This window comes from Mobula birostris, chromosome 28 (assembly GCF_030028105.1).
Source record: "Mobula birostris isolate sMobBir1 chromosome 28, sMobBir1.hap1, whole genome shotgun sequence".
Taxonomy (NCBI): domain Eukaryota; kingdom Metazoa; phylum Chordata; class Chondrichthyes; order Myliobatiformes; family Myliobatidae; genus Mobula; species Mobula birostris.
The window spans coordinates 43,498,695-43,508,625 of NC_092397.1; the positions used below are offsets into that span (position 1 = coordinate 43,498,695).

The 9,931-nt window shown below is 41.5% G+C and overlaps 1 long non-coding RNA gene across 1 annotated transcript; it reads left to right on the top strand.

The window, feature by feature from the left end:
- The first annotated feature begins 296 nt into the window (after positions 1-296).
- Positions 297-5,185, top strand: LOC140188878 (uncharacterized). Its single transcript, XR_011883412.1, has 3 exons — positions 297-387; positions 561-1,427; positions 5,099-5,185. It is a non-coding gene; the product is annotated as an uncharacterized lncRNA (long non-coding RNA).
- The last annotated feature ends 4,746 nt before the right edge of the window (positions 5,186-9,931 follow it).

Genomic DNA, 9,931 nt, shown 5'->3' on the forward strand with positions numbered 1-9,931 from the left:
CTTTTATTCTTAATAATGTCACTTGGAGTCTGATGCATCATCACATAAAAACTTACATTTCTCCCAATTTGCTTTATCAAACACTACCTCGTACAAGTGGCTTTCTGTCCCCGATATAAATCAAACTGATAAAGTCAGGAAAGCTGACTGACGTTCATATTAACTAATCACCATCTGAGTTCTCATTTGACGAACAGGCACCTCAGCCTGTGGCAGAAGGGGACAGTGTTGGGTCTGAGCTACGATAGGCTGGTGAAAATCGGCCATATTCAGCCCCTCCTCTTCCATTCCATCGCCATGGCGGAGTTTAGCGAGAAGCAGCTGTCGCTGGTCGCCGGCGCCCCTCGGTGCCAACCAGGACGGGCGCAATTCTCCTTCGATGCCTTGGTGAGTCCACTTCGGCGATGTTTGTGGTGGGTGAATGTGGTGATATGACGTGTCAGAACGTGATTTGAACGAGTTCTGAGCATGCGTAGAAATGATAGCCTGATGCAGAACATGGTACTGTGAGAATCGTTGTTTGATTGCTGCTGTAAAAAAATGTTCTATTTTTTTTCCAGAAGATGTTTCTTTATTAGTAACCCAAGGTACGTATAAATATAGAGAACAGAACGTGGTGTCAGAAGTCGGTCTGGAAGAATAATGCTTTTCCTAACACGGGATAAAGGAACATAAGAAAAAAAGTGTTCGAACTGTTTTGGTGTTCGCTAACAGTTTTACAAATGGAAGGTTTTCAACCTCCACCCACACTTCAGTTGTCTGGGAACGTAGATCAGAACTGGAGAAGATTTAAGCAACGTTTTGAAGTGTATTTATCGGCAATATAATCTGACCGAAAACCTGAAAAAAACGGACGCTGAGCTTCTACTCCAACTCATAGATGGCGACGTAAATGAGGTATATAATCATTTTATTTTTGAGAATGAAGATAACTTATTGGAATCGGTAATTAACAAATTTGAAGCATTTTGTATGCCGAAGCGTAGCGGACTTACGAAAGGCATATTTTTTTTTAACATGTGCGCAGAGAGCTGCTGAAACAATTGACCATTATATTACGGAGTTAAAACACAGGAGTAAAACATACAAGTTTGGAGAACTAACAGACTCTCAAATTAAAGACAGTATTGTTTGTGGCATTCGGAATAATGATCTGAGAGAAAGGCTGCTAAGAGAACAAGACATAGATTTGGTAAAAGATTTGATGCTCTGCAAAGTTTCGGAAACCATAACGTCGCGGCCTAAAGATCTTTTAAACGTAGACACTTTAAAAAAGCGCAAAGGAATTAGAGAAAAAAATAAAAAAAACAACAACAAAACCAGCAGAGGGCAAGACGTCATCTGATAGAGAAAAAGCTACGTGATCGCTGTTGGCGGCAGCATCGGCCAAACGTTGTCCAGCGTATGGGGAAACGTGCAACGATGTGGTAAGGCTAATGATTTTTCACGCATTTGCAGAAGTAGAACTTGAGTTTTATATCGATGTGCTTTATGAAAACAAACAAAGTAAGAATGGCTGGACTATTCCATTACCAGTGAAGCAAAGCAATATTCTGTTTAAACTTGATACTGCAGCACAAGTAAATTCACTTACAGAACCTGAATTAAATACATTAAGATCAAGAACAAAGTTACATAAGACAAATATAAAAGTAACTGGGTATTCAGGTGAAGACATTCCAGTTAGAGGAACGTGTGTAGCAAAAGTATGACACAAATTGCGCACACGCTTTGGTTTGTGGTGGTGCTAAAGAATGTACAGTAAATACTGGGTTTATCTGCCTGTGAGAGACTGAATTTGGAGAAAAGCGTGTTAGTCCTGGACAGTGACACAGAGTCAGATTAAAGTGACTTGATGAAAGAATATGAAGACCTGTTCAAAGGGTTTGGTTCAGACCAGGAGCCCACACGACTAAAATTGACAGCAAAGTGCAACCCGTAGTACATCGATGTAGAAGAGTACCTTTCGCTTTACAACAACAACTGAAAACAGAGCCAGACAGAATACAACGGATAGGAGTCATAAAAAAAATGATGAACCAACTGAATGGGTCAATTCGCTTGTCGTTGTTGATAAGAAAAATGGAAAACTGAAGTATTAGTTAGATCCAAGAGACTTGAATCGAGCCATTAAAAGAGAGCATTTCAAATTGCCTATTCGTGAAGAAATTAATGTCACAGTTTGCTAATGCAAAGTACTTTAATAGATTAGACGCATGCTCTGGATTCTGGCAACTTAAACTAGATGAACTGAGTTCAAAGTTGTGTACCATTAACACTCCTTTTGCCAGATACTGTTTTCTTCGGCTTCCGTTTGGAATTGCCTCAGCTCCAAAGTGTACCATGAAACCATTCACTTGCTATATGAGCTATTGAAGACGTGGATACATCCATGGATGATATTACTGTTTGAGGATCAACTAAACAAGAGCATGACGCCAGACTCAGACAAGTTTTTGAGGCAACACGCAAGACAAACCTGAAGTTGAATAACGACAAATATCAGCTAGGAGCGACTGCACATACCTTTGTGGGTGATATCATCAGCAAGGAGGGTGTGCGTCCTGATCCATTGAAGGTTTCTGCTATTGAGAACATGCCAAGACCGCAATGTAAAACGGAATTTCTAATTTTCACGGGAATGATCAACAAAATGGGAAAATTCATTACCGATCTTTTGGAACAGTTCGCTCCATTGAAGCAGCTAATGAAAAAAAAACGAAAAAAAAACGAGTGGAACTGGAATCAGGAACAGGAGAAGGCACGGCAAAATCTCAAGAAAGTGCTCACTAAAGAACCTGTGTTGTAATTGTATGATGATGAGAGACCCATCAAAATTTCATGTGATGCATCTCAAGCAGGCTTAAGGACAGTATTACTCCAGAAACATGGTCAGGAATGGCTACCAGTGGCATACGCATCTCGTTCATTATCTGATCCAGAAACAAGGTACGCCCAAATTGAAAAAAAAATACTCAACATTATGTTTGCTTGTGAGAGATTTCATCAGTTTGTGTCAGAGCAATTTATTGATGTTGAAACTGATCATAAGCCTCTGATTGCATTGTTTCACAAACGTTTAAGCATGGTTCGGAAATTGCACCATCTCGCATCGTAATTCCCTGCAGCGGATAGTGAGGTCAGCTGTGAAGATCATCGGGGTCTCTCTTCCCACCATTACAGACATTTACACCACACGTTGCATCTATAAAACAATCAGCATTGTGCAGGACCCCACGCACCCCTCATACGAACTCTTCTCCCTCCTGCTATCTGGTAAAAGGCACCAAAATATTTGGGCTCTCACGACCAGACTATGTAACAGTTTTTCCCCAAAAGTCATCAGATACCTTAATACCCACAGCCTGGACAGACCCCTCTATTTATTTATAATTATAAACCTACTGCCCTCTACTGTGCACATTGTCTTGCTTATTAGTTATTGTAATGCCTGCACTGTTTTTTGCACCTTATGCAGTGCTGTGTAGGTCTGTAGTCTAGTGTAGTTTTGTGTTGTTGTTTACGTAGTTCAGGGTAGTTTTATGTATTTTTCATGTCGCACCATGGTCCTGAAAAAAGTTGTCTTGTTTTTACTGTGTACTGTACCAGCAGTTATGGTCGAAATGACAATAAAAAGCGACTTGACTTGACTTGACTTAACTTGAATGATGATCAAATTGCAAAGATATGCATTCAATGTATCATACACACCTGGAAAATTCATGTACATGGCTGACACACTTTCCAGAGCTGTGGATTCAAAAACAAAATACATTCACAGAGACGCTGTTGATGTTCAGGCATTTGTTGATAGAGACTGTACCTGTTTCTGCAGAAAAGTTGAGACTGCTGCTTGAGACAGAGAAGGACAAAACCTTCGGTCAGATAATACAAGTGGCGGTGGATGAATGGCCAAATAATAAGTAGTAAAGTAATATTGTAACTGCGGATCAGAACTTTCCATTGCGGATGGGATATTGTACAAAGGTAGCAGAATTGTGATTCCTATAAGTCTCCGAAAAGAAATGTTTGCGAAAGTTCATGAAGGCCACCTAGGTATTGAAAAGTGTAAGAGAAGGTTCCGGGAAGTGATGTTTTGGCCCAGGATGAGTCAAGAAATTTTAGAATTGGTGTCTACTTGTCAAGTATGCCTTAAATACCAACCTAGTAACCCTAAGGAATCACTGCATCCACGTCCTAGTCCTCAGAGACCTTATCAGAAGGTAGGCTTTGATCCTTTTGCAAATGACAACAAAGATTATCTATTAATAACAGATTACTACTCATTGTATCCTGAAGTTTGTGGCCTGAGCAGAACAACTGCAGAGAATGTGATTTCATGCATAACATCGTTTTTTGTTTTCCCAGACATGGTATACCTGATGAAGTTTTCACAGACAATGGTCCACAATTCAATGGTGAATGCATGAGATATTTTGCTCATGAATGGGCTTTGTTCATACAACATCTAGTCAATTTTTCTTTCAGTCCAATGGATTAGTTGAGAAGTCGGTAGGAGTTATCAAGAAACTGATGCATAAAGCCAAAGATAGTGGAGGTGATTTTTATAAAGCTTTGTTAGCCTATTGCAGTACTCCACTTCAATGCCGATTTTCACCTGCTCAGCTCTTAATGGGACGCCGTTTGAGATCCAATCTGCCAATAGATGAGAGCCTTTTGAGAACAGAAGAACGTGAACAAGTGAAAAGATTGAAAGATGAACACAAAGCAAGGCAGAGAATATAGTTTGACAGATGTTCGCGTCCATTACCTGAACTGCATCAAAGAGATAAAGTAAGGATTCAAGACAAAATGAACACATGGACACAGAAAGCTACAGTACTTGAAGAAGTACAACCCAGATCTTACATGGTCCAAACAGAAGAAGGAGCAGTGTTAAGAAGAAATCGCAAACACATCGAGAAAGAGCCAGCTTCAGAGTTACAGTTAACTGATGCAGACCAGACAAAACATGTAAATAATGAAACACAAGAACGGTGTGAACCACTTAGAAGGTATACTCGTGAGACTGATGGCGAGATGTTAAATTATCATTTGCTTTGGTTAATGTTGCTAATTATTTTTTTTTCTTTTTAAGGAAAGGAAGATGCGGTGATATGACGTTTCAAAACCTGTTTGGAACGAGTTCTGAGCATGCGCAGAAATGATAGAATGATCTTGAACATGGTACTGTAAGAATTGTGAATTAATTGTTGCTGTAAATAAAAGTTCTATTTCTTCCAGAAGATGTTTCTTTATTAGTGTTGGGTAATGAGCCAGATTTGATAATGGAACTCGAGGTAAAGGAGCCATTAGGAGGTAGTGACCATAATATGATAAGATTTAATCTACAATTTGAGAGGGAGAAGGCAAGATAGGAAGTGTCAGTATTAGAGTTGAACAAAGGGGACTATGGACACATGAAGGAGGAGCTGGCAAAAGTTGAATGGAAAGATACCTTAGCAGGGATGACAAATGGAACAGCAATGGCAAGTGTTTCTGGACATAATACAGAAAATGCAGGATCAGTTCTTTCCAAAGAAGAAGAAAAGTTCCAAGGGGAGTAAGGGGCGACCGTGGATGACAAGGGAAATCAAGGACAGTATGAAAATAAAAGAGAGGAAGTATAACATAGCAAGGATGAGTGGGAAGCCAGAGGATTGGGAGACTTTTAAAGAGCAACAGAAGATAACCAAAAAGGTAATACGGGGGGAAAAGATGAGGTACGAAGGTAAGCTAGCCAAAAATATAAAGGAGGATAGTAAAAGCTTCTTTAGGTATGTGAAGAGGAAAGAAAAATAGCTAAGGCCAAAGTTGGGCCGTTGAAGATAGAAACGTGTGAAATTAGTATGGGGAACAAGGAAATGGCAGAGGAGCTGAACACATACTTTGGATATGTCTTCAGTAGGGAAGACACAAACAATCTCCCAGATGTAATAGTGGCCAGAGGACCTAGGGTAACAGAGGAACTGAAGGAAATTCGCATCAGGCACAAAATGGTGTTGGGTAAACTGATGGGACTGAAGGTTGATAAATCTCCAGGGCCTGATGGTCTACATCCCAGGGTACTTAAGGAGGTGGCTCTAGAAATCGTGGACGCATTCGTAATCATTTTCCAATGCTCTATTGATTCAGGATCAGTTCCTGTGTATTGGAGGGTAGCTAATGTTATCCCACTTTTTAAGAAAGGAGGGAGAGAGAAAACAGGCAATTATAGACCAGTTAGTCTGACATCTGGGGAAGATGCCGGAATCAATTATAAAAGATGTAATAGCGGCATGTTTGGATAGCAGTGGCAGGATAGGTCCGAGTCAGCAGGGATTTACGAAGGAGAAATCATGCTTGACTAATCTGGAATTTTTTGAGAATGTAACTATGAAAATTGACATGGGAAAGCCAGTGGATGTAGTGTACCTGGACTATCAGAAACCCTTTGATAAGGTCCCACATAGGAGGTTAGTGTGTAAAATTAGAGCAAATGGTATTGGGGGTAGGGTACTGACATGGATAGAAAATTGGTTGACAGACAGGAAACAAAGAATAGGGATTAATGGGTCCTTTTCAGAATGGTAGGCAGTAACTAGTGGGGTTCCCCAAGGCTCGGTGTTGGAACCGCAGCTATTTAAAATATACATTAATGATGTAGATGAAGGGATTAAAAGTAACATTATTAAATTTGCAGATGACACAAAGCTGGGTGGCAGTGTGAAATGCGAGGAGGATGTTATGAGAATGCAGTGTGACTTGGACAGGTTGGGTGAGTGGGCAGATGCATGGCAGATGCAGATCAATGTGGATAAATGTGGGTTATCCATTTTGGTAGCAAGAACAGGAAGACAGATTACTATCTGAATGGTGTCAAGTTAGGAAAAGGGGAAGTACAACGAGATCCAGGTGTCCATGTTCATCAGTCACTAAAAGTAAGCATGCAGGTACAGCAGGCAGTGAAGAAAGCTAATCGCATACTGGCCTTCATTACAAGGGGAATTGAGTATAGGAGCAAAGAAGCCCTTCTTCAGTTTGACAGGGACCTGGTGAGACCACACCCAGAATATTGTGTACAGTTTTGGTCTCCAAATTTGAGGAAGGACATTCTAGCTATTGAGGGAGTGCCGCGTAGGTTCACGAGGTTAATTCCCGGGATGGAGGGATTGTCATATGTTGAAAGATTGCAGCGACTGGTGTTGTATGCATTGGAATTTAGAAGAATAAGAGGGGATCTGATTGAAACATATAAGATTATTAAGGGATTGGGCACACTAGAGGCAGGAAACATGTTCCAGAACCAGAGGCCACAGTCTAAAAAAAAAAAGGGGGTAAACAATTTAGAACGGTGTTGAGGAAAAACTCTTTCACACAGAGGGTTGTGGTTCTGTGGAATGGTCTGCCTCAGAAGGCAGTGCAGGCGAATTCTCTAGAATTATTTCAAAAAAGAGTTAGATAGAGCTCTGAAGATAGCGGAGTGAAGGGACATGGGGAGAAGGCAGGAAAAGGGTACAGATTGTGGATGATCAGCCAAGATTACAGTGGTTGGTGGTGCTGGCTCAAAGGGCTGAATGACCTACTCCTGCTCCTATTGTCTATGGTCTATGGTCTATAGTAACCCACGGTACGTATAAATATAAAGAACACAACGCTGAGGAAAAATGTTTTTGAAGGAAGCGAGCGATGAGGCCACATGACTACAACTCCCAGAAGGCCTTGCTGATGACACAAAAGTTGGGGGTGCTGTGGAGAGTCTGGAGGGTTGACAGAGATTACAGCTGGAAATAGATAGGATGCAGAACTGGACTGAGAACTTGGCAGATGGAGTTTAACCCAGGTACGTGTGATATGGTTCATTTCAGCAGGTCAAATTTGAACACAGAATATAACATTAATGGTAAGACTTTTGGCAGTGTGGAGGGTCCGAGAGTTCTTGGGGTCTGTGTCCACACACCATTCAAAGCTGCTGAGCAGATTGGCAGTATTTTGAAGAAGCCGTCTGTTAGGATGGCCTTCGTCAACCGTGGGACAGAGTTCAAGAGCTGCGAGGTAATGTTGAAGCTATATAAGACCTTAGCTAGGCCCAATTTGGAATACTGTGCTGAATTCTGGTCACATCACTACAGGAAGGATATGGATACCATAGAGAGAGTGCGGAGGAGATTTACAAAGAACTTGCCTGGATGAAACCATACCTTTCGAGAATAGTTTGAGTGAACTTGGTATTTTCTCCTTGGAGCGATGGCGAATGCAAGGCGACCTGATGGAGGTGTATAAGAGGATGAGAGGCTTTGACCATGTGGGTAGCCAGGATTGAAATGAATACGAAGAGGTATAATTTTAAGGTGGTTGGATATTGATATGGAGGGGATATCAGGGGTACGTTTTTCACACAGAGAGTGGTGGATGCATGCGCTGTACTGCCAGCAGCCGTGGTGGAGGCAGATACAATAGGATATTTTAAGGGAATATCCTATTGTATGGAGCTTAGAAATTTAGAGGTCGATACGGTAGGGAAATATTTGGCAGTTTCTGGAGTAGGTTACATGATTGACACAACATTGTGGCCGAAGGGCCTGTAATGTGCTGTAGATTTCTATGTTCTATGTCAAAGGTGGGCAGATGGGATTAGTTTAAATGGATACCTGGACGACATGGAAAGGTTCGGCCGAAGGGCCTGTGTCAATGCTGTAGGTACTGACCCTATTCCCCTCAGTAGATGCTTCCTGACATGCCAAACTTCTTGAAAAGTATTTCTTAGCATTTTATACACAGGATGTTTTCTGCTGGAAGACGGCAGAGGCCATTCAACATGATTGCAGGGGCTTGTGTCCATGACACCTCAAATCATAGCAGGATGGCCATTCAGCCCATCGAATTTGCCGCCTTTCCATCATGGCTGATCCCGGAGCCCACTCAACCCCATACACCTGCCTTCTCACCATATCCTTTGATGCCCTGCCTGATCAGGATATGACCAACTTCCGCTTTAAATATGCCCACACACTCGGCCTCTACTGCAGTCTGTGGCAGAACATTCCACAGATCCAATACTCTCCGGCTAATAAAAAAAAAATCCGCCTTACCTCTGTTTGAAAAGGTGACCGCTCATCTTTGTTGATGTGCCCTATAAACCTTGATAACACCACCATCGGAAAAATCCTCTTTACATCCACCTAATCTGTTTTTTTTTCAATATTAAGTATGGTTTTCTGAGATCCCCTCCCCCCACATTCTTCTGAATTCCAGTGAAGACAGGCCTAAAGCTACAAAATGTTCCTTATATGTTACCCCTTCATTCCTGATATCGTCCTTGTGAATCTCCTCTGCACTCTCTCCAATGACAACACTTCCTGTCTGAGATATGGGGCCAAACATTGTTGACAATACCCCAAGTGCGGCCTGACTAGTGTCTTATAAAGGCTCAGCGTTATCCCCTTACTGTTATATTCAAGGGACAAGATTGGACTGTGTTGATCTACAGAGGGATCTTGGAATCCGAGTTCATAACTTCCCGATAGTGGTTCCAATATCAATTGTATAAATCTCTAGTTTAACCACATCTGGAGAATTGCATTCTAATGTAAGAATAATGCGGAGGTTTTGGATGGTGAGCGGAAGAGGCTTAAGAGGATGCTGCCTGGAGAACGTGAGACTGGACAATCTCGGGGAATTTTCACTGGACCGGCAGAGGCTGCGGGAGGTCTGACAGAAGTTTTAGGAACATGAGAGCCACTGACAGAGTGGATAGCCAGTATTTTTTTTCTCTCTCTAAGCATGAAATGTCTGACACTGGAGGGCTTGCGCTTCAGGAGAAAGGGGTAACATTACCTAATTGGTCCTCTTTGCACCATTTAAGCATTTTGTAATTTAATGTAGTTTTGTATATTTTCTCTGCACAGCTGCCTTTAAAAACAACTTAGAAAAGACAATGTTGTTAAAAAAT